Here is a 14,111-nt window from a genome sequence, read left to right as displayed (position 1 = left end):
CGAAGGAGCCAGGACACGAACCACTAACCACACAGGATGTCAGCACTGCAGGCAGTGGCTTTTCCCACTATACCACAAATGTCATCCCTGATGGATGTTTATTGTTTTGTCCGATAGTCACCAGACATGATTTATTTTTATTGGAAAGGCAGATATACATAGAGGAGGAGAGACAGAGAGGAAGATCTTCCTTCTGATGATTCACTACCCAAGTGGTTGCAACGGCCGGAGCCGAGCCAATAGGAAGCCAGGAGCTTCTTCCAGGTGTCCCATGTGGGCACAGAGTCCCAAGACTTTGGGCCGTCCTCGGCTGATTTCCCAGGCCACAAGCAGGGAGATCGATGGGAAGTGGAGCTGCTGGGATTAGAACCGGCGCCCATATGATTTGTGCCCTATGTGTGTGCAAGGTGAAGACTTTAACCACTAGGCTACTGCGCCAGGCCCGCTGAGGTTTTTTTTTTTTTTTAAGTACGCTTAAGGAATTAGAAAAATAGAGAACCTCAGCAGAGAAATGAGAACTGAAAAAAAATGCAACAGACATTTTGACTGGTAAACATTAGGAACAATAGACGATGAATACTTCATAGTACACTTGGCCTATTTGCCGTATGTAGAGCAGTGCATGCAACCTATTGCACCTATTGAGCACTCTGTGCCAGATGCTGAACTAAATGTTTTCTACTGATTGTATCTTTTGAAACTCAAGACCAAGCCACGTGTAGGACTGGTCATTGCTATCTTTTTTGGAGGTTGGCATTTTAATATTAATTAATCAAAAGGTGTTGTAACCACAAATCGGCTCAGTTTTCTGAGTCCAAATTGGATGCTATCATCAACTGCATCACAGAATTCATATTGAATTAATCTCTTGTTTCAATATCTTGATGAAAGCAAGTGGAAGGAATTTAGGCACGGTTCTTTGATTCTCAGCTTTTCACAAAGACTTAGAAAATGTAGCGGAGCCAACCTTTCCACAGGGGAGACGCTTCCACTGAGAGTTCTTTTCCCCCATGGAAACGGTGACCTTTCGAGTCAATATTGACTATGATCGATTGAAATCTAAGCATACAGTAAGTTCACCTGAGAAAGGAAGTTTTGTGTATTAAAGAACTTTGATGCAGATAAAGAAGAAAATGATTAATCCAGGGGGAGTCAGAACTTTGATCTCAGGTTAACCTGCAGGTGAGCGGGGACAGGTACACCAGCAGAGAAAAGGTATGGAAAAGAATCAGTGACTTCAGAGGTTCTTGGGATCCATACACAACTCTCTCTGTAACTGTCAAAGCTCATTTGTCTTCCTGCCAACTGGCAGGGTTCTGTTGAGTGTCTCACAGCACCACGCATTCTCTGCTCGGGAAAGTCACGAAGGCTGAGCTCAGCACAGCTCAGGTATCAAGTATACATCCCGTCCCTCCTCCAAAATTCATCTCTCTTTTTATTAGCTTTACTAAAAACACAAAACCAAGTTGAGTGCGGCTGTCTCAAATTCTTGCACACAAGGAAAGAGCAGGAGTTATTTTTTCCTATTATCTTCTTTGATTTTGAGTATTTTTAACATAACATCCTATTTTTTTCTCATCTTTCCTTTTTCATATCCGGAAGCACTTGGCTGTTTCATAAAAATGTGATTCAAGAGATTCAGGTTAATGAACTCTGTGTGAATGTAAATGATGTCCAAGTTTCCACAGCGGACACTGACGATCGCTCATCTCCTCCACTGCCCTTCGCAACGACAAACTGAGAATGAGACCAGCCGGGAGGTCTAGGGAACGCCTGTTTACCTATAATATAACTCGAGCTGCTGCAAGATGAGAAATGAGGAACACGCTCTCGTCCCACAGGCACAAGAGCTTTCACATGTTGACTCCAAGCCTTCTCTTTCGGGGTCTCAGAGCAGAGCAGTGCCTGTCTGGGAAACATGAAAACACGCGTTCAGGCCCACACTTGTTGACTACAGAGTGCAACACAACCACCTCCCAGCTGTGTGATCCTGGACAAGCTGCTCACCCATCCTGAGCCTCACTTCCCAATCGGCCAGGTGGGAGTAAAGATAACATCTACCTCATGGGGTTGTTAGGAAGATGAGTAAACCTTTTAAAAAAATAAAATTTAGCTATTTTAGCTATTAATTGGCTAACAGTTTTTTTTTTTAAAGGGTTTTGCACTGATGAATTCCCTGACATGCGTGTCAATCTTATTTAAAGTAAGAGTCAGAATATCTGGTTCGGATATTAACCTTGGTTAATAGCCCTTTGATCATTCCTTTATGCTAATAATAATATCTCCTTTGTGTCATCAGCTGAGGGGATGCCCTAGGGAGCTGGTAGCTGACCGCTGCCTACCAGCAGCACTTTAGACAGCTAAATCCCTCATTCCTGAAGGGAGTTCTGAGTCCGCGCGTCACAACGTTCACTAAAGCCTTCAAGTTGGAACTCTGTATATTAAACACAGCGGGTAGAACCAGGGGCTTCCTGCCTGCCCTTTTGTGATAGTGTTGAGTTCAGACTTCCCTAGGGGGTAGATTGAACGGCCTCTGAGAGTTGACCCTGTGTGTTATCAACCCATGAATCTATGGCAGTTGTGGGGAGGGGTAGCCCTCCTTGGGCAAACAGTGGTTGTCCTAGTAAATCAGAACATTATGCCAACAAAAGCTAGGCATCTGTTTGGGCAACCACGTACAATTACAGGTCCAAGAAATGCCCTCAATCCTTCTGCTCTCCAAGCCAGATGCAAAAGAAGCTAGAATGCTCCGGGTTGGTTCTACAACTTAAACAAATTAAGCTAAGAGAACGTTGTGAGGAAGATAACGGGCAGGGTGCGGCAAGCGGGTAGACAATGGGTGTGCCCTGAAGCTCCTCTTCGGGCTCTGGCTGGCAAGGAATTTTCTCATTCTTTTATTCTCCCCTGGACAGGTTCCTGCCTTCTCTGCTTACAACACACGGGACCAGCACAACAATCTTGTGGAAGCCTTGGAAAGGCTGTGGAGGTAAAGAAAAGATAGCAAAACAGTACTGATAGACTGGCAGACATTTGAACATCCTGCTCCCACTCAACTTGGCCTACAGCTAAGACCAGTAGCAATGCCCTTGAATGGAAGGCATCCCTTGGGGAGAGGCAGTGAACTCTGGCAGTTAAGGAGGGAGGTGAGAGAGTGGCTTGATAGCACATGTCCAATCTCTAGGCACACACCCCTCATTTCCTAACTTGTTAATAGGAAACAGAAGCACTCGCCAGAGCCCAGTGTGCGTTTGTCGCTCCCTCCAGGCAGACGTTGTTAACTGGATGTATTGTAAGTTCAGGGTCCAACTGCGAACTGGAGGTGTACTCAAATCAATGATTTGAGAAGACTACACTATTAAGACAACTTAGAGTTATGTGAGCAGCATATTATGGCGGCTACATGCTAGGAACAGGAGAAGAGATAAGCGGTATATATAATTCAGAAAGAAAGGGATCCAGCACTGTAGCATATTGGACTTATCCTCTGTCTGCAACCATATGGGCGCGGTTTGTGTTTCAACTGCTCCCCTTCTGTTCAGCTCCCTGCTTATGGCTTGGGAAGGCAGCAGAGCGTGGCCCAAATCCTCAGGTCCCTGCATCCTTGTGGGAGACCCGGACAGAAGCTTCAGCTCTTGGTTTTAGGTCAGCCTAGCTCCGGCTGCTTGGCCATCTGGGGAGTGAACCAGTGGGATGGAAGACCTCACTCTGTCCTCTCAATGTAAAATGTGGTTTTCAAATAAAAGTAAATAAATCTCTCCTTTTTTTTTTTTTATCACAAGGGGAAGTCTGTTAGAGAGGCTTGTTTTTCTGTTTTTTTTTTACTCAAAAGCCTGTTCAGACAGCCAACACACATGGAGACTGCACTGCTTGGCTAGGACTGGGGTCAGTGAGAGATCAGCGTGCGCAAAGACACAGAAGAACCCCAGCAATATTGCCTCGATGCCAAGTTCAAGAACGCATTCCAGGTTCTGCTTTTTATTCTATATACGGACACATCACATTCCCCACCCTTTAACCCTTCTCAATTCTAAGTGCCTACGCATCCCGCCAGTCACCAGAGCCCAGAGTTGACTCACAGAGATTAAACCAAAACTCAGCAGGCTGCGCAGGAGTTGCTGTGTGAAATGATATGAGCTGGAATGAACTTGGTAGGCATTAGAAACCCAAAGGCAAAATCTCTCCTTGTCACTACCGCACAGTGTAGCTTGTCAGAGCTCAGGGAATCTTATCTATGACGTGATTTATCACTGCGTCCAGTCATCCATTCACTCCATAACTACGTCCTGAAGCCCGGCAAGGTTCTGGATGAGGTGTTGTTATGTTCAAGTGAGTCAACACAGAATGGTCTGAATACTCACAGAGTGGACATCGGTCTGTTACTACAGACCAGGTTTTTCCTCCAGGTCTCCCACACGGGTGCAGGGTCCCAAGGCTTTGGGTCATCCGCCACTGCTTTTCCAGGCCACAAGCAGGGAAATGGAGCAGATGGAACACAAACCAGCACCCATATGGGATCCTGGTGCTTGCATGGTGAGGATTTAGCCCTTGAGCCATTCTGCCAGACCCAGGAAAAGAATAATTAATATTGTAAGGTAGAGATTCTTACATATTCAGCACATTTCTTAGAAAAAATCTCAGCCAGTTCCCAATATAGTTCCTACAAAGAGGAGCAAAACTGGAAGATATCCGATTCTCGTTTCCAACTTGATTATAAAACTGTGATTGTCAGATGTATATTGCTAGCACAAGTATAGACTCAAAAGGACACTTCAAAATGTTTGTGGAAAATGGGACGAGAAGCTTAGGAGTAGGCATTTGGCCTAGGAACTGAGACATTGCCTAGGATGCTCACCTCTCACATGGTAGAAAGCAGTCTCCGCTGCCAAGTCCAGTGTCCTGCGAACACAGACCCCAGGAGAAGCAATGGCTCAAAGAACTGGTTTTTGTCATCTACCTGGGAGGATCTGAATAAAGTTCTTAGGACCAGTATGGCCGGTGCAGGCATTTGGAGAGTGAATGAATGGATGTTACACTTTCTCTCTCTCTCTCCCCGAGCCTCTCAATAACGTATCTGTGTTTAGTTTTTGCAGAACAAATTTTTAAACTCATGCGTATGAGGCACATTCAAAAAGTTCTTGGAAAACATGTATGACGATAAAAAGAGTTCACGGGGTTTAAAACATTTTGCACTCACACAGACTTATCTTGTAACTTGTTTCCCATCATACAGCTCAATGAAATGGAATTGCTAGTTCATAAATAAACCAGTACGTTTTGCCTATTTATTTGTTTCCTTGAAAGTAAGAATGACAGGAAGAAAGGGAAGAAATATTCCCATCCCGATGTTTGAATGAGGGGAGGGTCAGTAAATGATCTGGTCAGGGTTTGCTCTGCGGCCGTTGAGTTTGACAGAATATGATCACATCATCCGAAATGCATGTCGGGTTTGTTATTGCAGCTGTAAATCAAGACGACACCACTTGCGCTGACTGGTTTGGCTTGCGAGGTTCTCTAAATTCACGTCAAATGCCTAAGCCTCCTTTTTGAGATGATTAGAACTTAGAATTCCGCTGAGTCCCAATGCACACCCGGTCGTTGAAAGTACAACTGGAAAGCTGTAATGTTCTGTATTTCCCATCCTTCCTCTTGGCCCTTCCCTCTGTAGGACATGTCAACTTTTACTAAAGAGAACGCCAGAGACAGAAGGAAGCGAGAGGAGAAACAAAGGTGTCTTCCTCTGAGCTGTTCAGTTCCCCGGGGTCTGACCGCCTACAGAGTGCTAATTATTGGTGGGAATCTGTGAGATGGAGTTGGTGCGGTGGGCATCTTTGCCCAAGGAGCAGGAAATGAAATTATCACTTCATTTCACACAAATAATCAGTAGTCACCAAGAAGGCAAGAGCCAGTGCCAGCTGTAGAGAAGTGCGCTGGCATCAGGTATCAGTTACACAGCGGGCTGGGAGAGGGAGGAAGGCAGGTTAGCCTAATGCCTACGCTTCATACAGGGTGACCTCTGGCATTCCAGTTTAAGCCTTTCCCGAGTCGCTAAGTTACTGTTTTGTGCATTCTGGGTACAAATCCCTCACAAGCCTATGATTCAAAGATATTTTTCTCCCATTCCTTGAGTTGTATTTTCATTTTTTGATGCTATCATCTGAAACGTAAGTTTTTTTTTTTCTTATTTTGAGAACATTCAACTTTTTTTTTATTTTGTTCCTTATTCTTTTGGCATCCCATTTAAGCACCCCATTTAAGAAATGATCGCTTGATCCAAAGCCTGAAAGATTTATTTCTATGTTTTATTCTAAGAATTTATAGTTCTTGGCTCTCACATTGAAGTCCATAATCAATTTTGAGTGAATTTTTGTATGTGGTATGTGGTCCAACTTCACTCTGCTGCACATGAATATTCAGTTATCCCAGTGCCATTTATTGAAAAGATTTCTTTCCCCCCACCCCCTATTGAATTTTCTTGATAGTCCTGCCAAAATCACAAACCCACAGATGCGTGGGTTTATTTCTGGACGCTCATTGTATTCCATTAATCTATATGTTTATCCTTAGATCATTTTTATGGTAGTCTTGATTAGCCTTGCAGTAACATTTTGCAATGGGAAAGTGTGAATTCTCCAACTTTACTCTTCTTTTTCAAGACTTTGGGTAGACTAGGTCTTCTGGGTATACTAGGTCTGTGTTTCATGTAGATTTATTTTCTTTCACATTTTAAATGATTTATTTATTTTCATTGGGAAAGTTTATTTACAGAGAGAAGGCGAGGCAGAGGGAACGTTTTTCCATCTGCTTGTTTACTCCCCAAGTGCCTACAATGGCCGGAGCTGAGCTACTTCAAAGCTAGAAGCCAGGAACTTCTTCTGGTCTCCTATGTGGGTTCAGGAGATCCAGCACATGGGCTATTTTTTGCTGATTGCCCAGGCCATCAGCAGGGAGCTGGATCAGAAATGAAGCAGCCAGGACACAAACTGGTGTCCCTAGAGGATGCTGGTGCTTTAAAGTGGATGATTATCCTGTATGCCATCCCACCAGTCCCTATGTATCTTAACATTTATTTGTTCAAAAGGCATAGTAACACTCAGAGAATGAGAGCAAAAATGAGAGAGATGGACAGAGAACTTCCATTTGTTAATTCATTTCCCAGGTGCTCACAACAGCCAGAGCCGCGCCTGGCTGGAGCCAGGAGCCAGGAAGTTCATCCGTGTCTCCCAGATGGGTGCTAGACCCTCCTCAGGTGTATTCGCAACAAACTGGATCAGCACGGCACCCAGGATTCAAACTTCTGCTCTGAGAGGGAATGACAGCCCGGTTGCTTGACCTGCTGGGACACAGTGCTGGTTCCTCTACAGAGATTTGTAAAGCTTAGCTTGTCAATTCCTACAAAATAGCTAGAGTTTTGACCTGGGTTGTCCTTAGTAATTTTTTTTTTTTTATCTTACAAAAGATGACTCTCAGGTGCTGGCGATCGAGGACAATCACTTTTAACTAGTTAAATTGTTCCAAAGGACTAAATGTGAGATGTTTATGATCATTTTTGAATAACTTCATTCATTTTGGATAAAAATTACATTAAATGCATGCACCGCTGAATTTCAAAGGCTGTTCATGAATAAACATGTATCCTGCCAAGTAATCTACAGCTCTTACCAAGAACCAGGGCTCTTTCATCAGCAACTTAGAAAACAAGATAATTTCACAGAGAATTTCTTTTCCTTTTGAAGAAATCTGATTGCTAATTATTAAAAACCATGCTACATGACTCCAACAGCCAGGAAAGTGAGAAACAGATTGAAAGATGAATTTCCAGTGAAATACTAGTATGTTGGGGCCCGGCGCGGTGGCGCAAGTGGTTAAGGTCCTCGCCTTGCACGCCCGGGATCCCATATGGGCACCGGTTCTAATCCCGGCAGCCCCGCTTCCCTTCCAGCTCCCTGCCTGTGGCCCGGGAAAGCAGTCGAGGACAGCCCAAAGCTTTGGGAACCTGCACCCGCGCGGGAGACCCAGAAGAGGCTCCTGGCTTCGGATCCTGCATAGCATCGGCCGTTGCGCTCACTTGGGGAGTGAATCATCGGACGGAAGATCTTCCTCTCTGTCTCTCCTGTCTATAATCCGCCTTTCCAATAAAAAATAATAAAAATAAATCTTTAAAAAAAAAGAAATACTAGTATGTTGGTATAAACCCTTAAAATCCTTCTTTATGTTCAGCCTGGCGCCTAGGATCTCGGTGAATGACACAGACCTGCCCTGTAAGGGCTGGACCCAGCCTTCTTTCTGTTTCTCTTGTCCCATTGTGTCCTTGGCTGTTCTTTATGCAAAGGAATGACTGAATCAAAGGAGTGACACAGCTGGCCCAATAGGGTTTTAAGCACCAACTCAGTAAGTCACTTGCTTTTCCAATAGATAAAACTGTGTTGGCCGATATTGTCCAGGGGGATCTGGGGGCAGGGGAGGCGGAGGTATTTCAAGTCCAGGGAAGGGAATTCCAAGTGTGGGGCAAAAGATAATTACCACTTGCAGTAACCCATCCCTGACACCTCCAACCAGAAAAACCATACCTGCCCATGATTAGGATCCTAAAGAACCCTGTATCGACAGCAAGCAAAGGAAGGCCATGAGTACCGCTGACCAATCAGTAACTTGGACACAAGTTGAACATGTGCCAGTCTCAACTTCGGTCCGTGAGAACCTTCACGCTTCATGCCTAGGGAGCCTGGGAGTTTGGCAATAGCCTCTGAACTCCTCAGAGCTCGGTGCTTTTGACACCTGCTTTCTTCCTCCATTGCAATGTCACAGACTGGACAAATGGACTCAGGTTTGGGAGTTCCAGAACAATGCCTTCAGCTAGTCGATGCCATTGTTCCGCTATCATGTTTTCAAAGAAATGTGTTTTGGAGTGTTTCTGCTTACAAGGTTGTACGACTCACCTTTTTGAATTTTTTTTTTTTCATTTGAGAGATAGTGTTTACATCTGCTGATTCATTGCCCAAATGCCCACGATAGCCAGGGCTGGGCATGTGGGTTCCAAGAACCCAGTCACTGAAGCCACCACTGTGGGGGGACTGAACCCAAGTACTCTGATATGGGCATCTCAGTCAGTGCTTTCATGCTAGGCCAAAGGCCTGCCTTGGCCTCTCTATTCTTAAGTTTGCAATTTGGTAATTATTCAAGAATACAATCTTGATAGTAGCTCTGAATCTTTCTTTTTTTCTTAATTAGACCCATATAAGAAGTGACTTCCACCTTACAGGATTTATTGTCATACACCGGGTGTGCTTACAACAACAAACTTCATGAAACATTATCTAACCCTTAGTCTATCATGCTGTGACACTCACCATCCTCTTTCATTCGGCAACTCGTTTCACAACAGACTCCTGACCTGTGGCTGAACAAACAGTGTTCAGAGGGCGTCTTACCACGTGGGGGAAGCCCCAGCAGAGGCTCTCAGCTTGTCACCTCACATTGACTCGGCCACTCCTCCTCTTGCAGGGCCCTCAAAGCCCTGTATCCTTGCCCATTCTCTCGCTGTTGTAACTGTCTCCGATGCCACCTGCTGTAAGTGAGGCCAAACATGCACAGATTTAAGGCAGCGAGCCTGCAACATCTGTCAAGGGCTTCTAATCTGGAACATTGAATTCCATAAAATTGATGATTACATAATCAGCAATCAAGAGAAGGGCAAATATTGAAGGAGAATTTGTCCCACAAAAGCACAACACACACATAGCATCCACATTTTTCGTGCTTGCTTCGGCAGCACATATACTAAAATTGGAACGGTAGAGAAGATTAGCGTGGGCCCTGCGCAAGAACGACACGGAAGCATCCGCGTGTTTCAGTCACCTTCCTCTAGGCTTGTGTGTGTGTGTTTTAAACCCTCTGTCCCCTCTAATGTCAGATATTTTGCTCAGTGGGTACAATACGGTTGCCTTCTTTGCCCTAATGCTTGCTTCTTTCCCAGAAAGCTGCTTTTCTCTTGGGCTCATGGCAGCCTTCCATGTGGTCGCCCTCCATTCTCTGAAGAAAGGAGGCTCTTTCATTCAATCCTGGCCACTAGCTCTCACTTGACTCCTCACCCACTCATCAATCACGCAGTGCCCAAAGAGTCTCGGGAAACTCTGGCTCTCCTTTCTCTCCCACCAGAACATCCTTTCTGCTTTGCTCAAACAAAGGCGCGTCATCACATCCAGCCAGCCGGTCTTGACGAAAATAACCCCAAACAAGATGGGATTTAAAACAAAAAAAGCTTACTTATTTCATTACAAATAGCATAGGATCCTACTAGCAACTCAGTGTTAGATTTATTTAATTTACTTAGGGATTTGGTGAAATTAATGGAGCAACAGGGAGTTCCCTCCCCCTGAGAGAAATTCCCTTTAATGGTCTCTTTAACCGCACATGCATTGGGCTTGCCACAGAGGCTGGTCGTGTCACTTTCAGTCTCCTAGCGTATCAACTGAGAACTTTGTTAATGACTTTGATGTCTCCCACAATGAGTCTTCCTTTTCACTCAGGCGCCCAAACTACGTAAGAATTTAAGTGATACTCTAGAGCGGAGTGACATCCATCGTCAGTTTCCTGTGGAAAACCTATCAATTCACATCCACCATTCCCATCTTTGGGAGGCCACGTGTTCCGATCGAAAAAAAGATTGGCTAGAAACATTTAATAGGGGTGTGGTGAGCACTCGTTAGAAAATAAAATAATAACCTGTTGGATAATAACCTTTTGGATTGATAACTTTCGATTTTGCAAGGATGAAGGCCAATCATTGTTCCATGATGCAGAAATAACCACAACCCTGTGTTATATGCTCATAGACACATTTTCTTATAACTGTGCATGTGTGTGTTTCATATGCACACACTCATATGAATGAAATCTTTTAAAAAATTGCAAAAGCAGTTGGCTTCGGGTGATGTAGAACAGTGATCATTTTTTCTGCTTTCCTATTTATCTCTCTACTTCCCGTGTTTTTAAATAATATTCATGCACTGGTAGCAAGCCCCAATGAAAGCGAGCTAATCTAAACAGACTGAAAAGGCACGGTCAGGAGCAAGGCCGTCATGGCTGGCAGGGCTGCTGGGTGCAGTGTGGGAAGGAGTCTACACAGAACAGGAGCTCTGACAATTATACCACGTTTGTTGGTGCCACTGTTATTCCCCCCGGACTTTCCTGGAGGGAGGCACCTTCATGGTCTTTTTAAAAATACGTTTATATCTTCTGAGCTTCACCAAGATCTGTCTTTTCTATTTTAAAAATAGTCTCTGGATGTTTTGCCAATGTCAGGAAATGAGGAATAACCTACGAGAATTTCATTGGCTTCTGCTGTTTGGGTCGTTGCAAGAATTTCCACTCTGAACTAGGATGGAGCTGACAGGAAAGTTGGCACTGCGGTCTGGGTGGTGGCATCAGACCATCAGCTGTCGTGAGGAGGGGGAGGGTTATGTGTCTCCCCACCCCGCCCACCTAGGATGAGAACTGCCCACCCCACCGACCACAGCTGCTGGGCAACTCCGTTCAACCATACTCCTTTGCCTATCCCAGAAAATTCCCTCCTTACTCCCTTACGAAGCATTTGCCACCACATCTGCCCTGGGTCTTCCACCTCTTCCCTCTCTTGTACCTTCCTAGCTCAGCCTTCTCCGTCTATTCCCTTTGTTTTGCTTTGGGAGAAAGGCTTTAAGATACATTGCGATGCTTAAATCACGGGTGACGGGTTACTCCACGGCTCCCTGAAAGCCTCGGTGTAGGCTCTGTATAAATAACATGATCAGTATGAAAGTCAGTTCATCAGAGGCGCGGCTCGTTCTCTGGCATCTGCCGTGCTTTTGTTCACCACTGGCACTTTTGGGAATCAATAATACGGGACAGGGCACTATCGGCTTCCATAATGAGATTGTAATTTCTACATACATGCAGATGCCTTTACCTGTTAAGGATCGATGATTGATGAACGGTGAAATGAGATATGCTACTGAGTAATTGCTTGCAGGAATGGCGTGGGAGGCTTCTTGGATAATTTGCAAGTTCTTTTCATTCATACTCAGCAACGGATGGAAGAGATGCAGCTCCTTATATAATCAGCAACTCTCATCTGCCTCAATTTCTCTTGATCGATCCTCTGTCTGAAGGAGCTCGTTACCTGGCTTTTCTTCTTAGCAAACTTTTTATTGAAGCAAATACACAACACAGATCATGCATGTGTAACTCAGCAATTTTCTCTCTCTCTCTCACACACACACACACACACACACACACACACACACACAATCCATAAAGTGGTACACCCACATCAGGTGGCAAAATATCATTGGCTTTAGAGGTCCCCTTTGAACCATCTTGGCTTTATCACTGTACTCAAACATAGCCCGGAAGGATTGGTTCAGTGTCTCAACAGGCTAATCCCCTACCTGCAGTCTCAGACTTGGTCCTCAGAATCTCCATGTGGGTGCAGCAGGCTGACTTGAGCCAATGTCCTTAGTAGTTCATAAGAAGAGAACTGGATGGCAAGTGGAGCAACCAGGATTCGAACGGGCCACCCTTAGGGGATGCTGGAGTTACAGGCAGAGCTTAACCTACTATGCAACAGTGCTGATTGCATAAGTCGTAGTAAGGGCAGGAATCATGCAGGGCTGTTTCAGCTTATCTCCCTCCGTCAAGACGGTGAGATGTGAAGATACACTTCGGGTCAGGCAAACATTGAGGGGGTTTTGTGAAGCAAGGCAGTGTGATTTCTCAATGCTCTGGGGACTCAGCTCTAACTTAAACAGACTTGCTCAAATTCCTCCTGAGCGGCAGGATTTAGGGCAGGAAAGCTGCCACTTATGTCTCAGCATCCCACATCACAGCTCTGATTGGAGCCCCAGCTCCTCTGCTTCCAGTGCAGCAGTTCCCAGCTAACCTATCGGAGAAGACAGCACAAGTTGGCCACAATTTTTGGCCTCCTGTCATCCACGGGGGAGATCCAGCTGGAGAACCAGGATGCTGACCTTCTCTTAGCTCAGCCCTGGCAGCTGCAGCCATCTGGGAGTGACCCAGCACATGGGACCTCTCTCTGTCTCTCTCTCTTTTTTTTTTCTTTCTATTGCTCTGCCTGACAAAGACACAAAATAATTTCACTAAGGAGTGAAATCTATCTTTACGTATATTATAGATGTCAAAATTCTCTAAGAACATTGGGTGTGGTGCCATGGCTTGAGGGTTAATCCTTTGCCTGCAACGTCTCTATCTTATATGGATGCCAATTCGTGTCCCAGCTGGTCCACTCCTGATCTAGCTCCTTGCTTATGACCTGGGAAAGTAGCAGAAGATGGTACATGTCATTGGGACCCTGCACTCATGTAGGGGATCCAGATGAAGATCCTGCTTTCTGGTTTCAGATCAGCTCAGCTACAGCCACTGCAACCATTTGGAAAGTGAACCAACAAATGGAAGATCTCTCTTTCATCTGCCTTTTAATTAAAAATAAATAAATCTTCTTCAAAAGTTTCTCTAAGAACATGAGAAAGTATAATAAGATAAAAGGTTGGTTGGATCAAAATATTTTGGAAGATTTGCCTAGGGTTCCATTTTGCTTTTTTTTTTTTTCTTCACTTTAAGTTTTTTTTTTCCCCACCTACTCTTGTCCTGGATTTTCCTTTCTTCTCAGCTCTCCTTCTTCCTCTTCTCTCTTTCTTGATCTCCTTCCCATCAGGATCTTGTAGGCTCTCCTGGCCACCTGTTCTATTCCTCTCCTGCCTGGTCCCTGCTCACAGGGAAAGAATACCTAGGAGCTCTAAGCATGTGCTTCCATTGCTCCAGTCCTCCTCTGCGCATTCGCCTCCTGATTGGATCTCTCTGCCGCTGGTGTGCCCAGTGACACAGGCCTGGCAGCTGAGGGCTCAGCGGGTGGGAACAGGAGATAAAGGGAAGGTGGCATGGGGTGGGTGACATATAGAGTGGATACACACAATCTGTTTCAGCCAGTTCTGTTGGGTGCCCCACTTTTGAGGCCCATTGTCAATGCCATCGAGTTTGGCAGTCTGAGGATGTACTGTGTCCTTTGTACTGCGGCCAACAACTATTCAGCGTTGCTTGTTGTGGTGGAGTGGATGTGG

At 45.1% G+C, this 14,111-nt stretch overlaps 1 non-coding gene across 1 annotated transcript; it reads left to right on the top strand.

Moving 5' to 3' along the window:
* The first annotated feature begins 9,753 nt into the window (after positions 1–9,753).
* LOC121166966 lies at positions 9,754–9,858 on the top strand. The gene has a single exon (XR_005885516.1). It is a non-coding gene; the product is annotated as a U6 spliceosomal RNA (small nuclear RNA).
* Positions 9,859–14,111: the final 4,253 nt, after the last annotated feature.

Source organism: Ochotona curzoniae, unplaced genomic scaffold (genome assembly GCF_017591425.1).
Source record: "Ochotona curzoniae isolate NIBS_2020 unplaced genomic scaffold, NIBS_Ocur_1.0 patch266, whole genome shotgun sequence".
Lineage (NCBI taxonomy): Eukaryota > Metazoa > Chordata > Mammalia > Lagomorpha > Ochotonidae > Ochotona > Ochotona curzoniae.
This window is presented reverse-complemented; position numbering and strand designations above follow the sequence as displayed.